At 37.3% G+C, this 1,288-nt stretch overlaps 1 non-coding gene across 1 annotated transcript; it reads right to left on the minus strand.

Annotated features, from left to right (window-relative positions):
* Positions 1 to 934: 934 nt before the first annotated feature.
* LOC123834978 (U6 spliceosomal RNA) lies at positions 935 to 1,038 on the minus strand. Its single transcript, XR_006788552.1, has one exon. It is a non-coding gene; the product is annotated as a U6 spliceosomal RNA (small nuclear RNA).
* Positions 1,039 to 1,288: the final 250 nt, after the last annotated feature.

Raw genomic sequence — 1,288 nt, forward strand, 5'->3', positions numbered from 1 at the left:
GATGTGACTCTAAGTTTACTTCTTTTTCAGAACTAATTATGTAAGTATGTCTAACGGCCGTCATTTAATGAGAACTGGTAATTAACATGCCAGGTACTATGCTGAGTTCTTCAATGCCTTACCCAAAATAATCCTCACTACTCTAAGGTGGGACCTATTCTTTTCACTTGCTAGCTGAGGAAATGGAAATTTAGGCACGTCCGGGAACTCATCGGTGAGGTGGCAGAGTTAGGGCCAGAGCCCAGTTCATTCTGACTCATGGTCCTAACCTGAGGCAGGACCTTCATTTCTCTTTAGCTCTGGCTCCTAAGTTGGTGTTTGTGTGTGTGATGTGCATGGAATGAGTGGATGTGAATGAGAAAAGCAGGAGCTGGGAGGAGCTTATAATAATGACTTTTACACGGGTGGAGACTGATTTTTCTGATGTCAGCTTTATGCTCTGGGTTTTAACTTTATGAGACCATATTCTTACTTGTTTATTTTTATTTTGTATTGAGACATAACTGACATATAACGTCATATTAGTCTCAGGTGTACAACATAATGATTTGATTTTTTTTTTTAAGATTTTATTTATTTATGTGAGAGAATGAGATAGAGAGCACAAGAGGGGGGAGCGGGAGAGGGAGAAGCAGACTCCCTGCTGAGCAGGGAGCCCGATGCGGGACTCGATCCCGGGACTCCAGGATCATGACCTGAGCCGAAGGCAGTCGCTTAACCAACTGAGCCACCCAGGCGCCCAATGATTTGATATTTTTAATATATTGTGATATTATCACCACAATAAGTCTAGTTAGCATCCATTGTCACACATAGTCACAAAATTTTTTTCTTGTGATAAGAACTTTTAAAATCTACTCTCTTAGCAACCTGCAAATATACACTATTACTAGCTATAGTCACCATGCTTACCTTATATCCCATGACTTATTTAAAAAATGTGGAATGGTTCATGAATTCATGTGTCATCCTTATGCAGAGGCCATGCTAATCTCTGTATCCTTCCAATTTTAGTGTATGTGTTGCTGAAGTGAGTACTTCTTTTTTTTCTTAATTTTCAGCTTTATTGAGATATAATTGACAAATAAAATTATATGTTTTAAATTGTACAAACATGATGATTTGACATATGTATGTTCTGTAAAATGATTACCACAATTGGGTTAATTAACACATTGAAGCCATATGCTATCACTGTTTTTCTTCCCTAGAAGAAAAGATACTACAACTCCCCCTATATTTTTTTATATTGAAGTATAATTGACATTTAATATTCTATTAGTTTCAG

This window comes from Mirounga angustirostris, unplaced genomic scaffold (genome assembly GCF_029215605.1).
Source record: "Mirounga angustirostris isolate CCGP_5_RB_7025 unplaced genomic scaffold, mMirAng1.0.hap1 SCAF_1, whole genome shotgun sequence".
Taxonomy (NCBI): Eukaryota; Metazoa; Chordata; class Mammalia; order Carnivora; family Phocidae; genus Mirounga; species Mirounga angustirostris.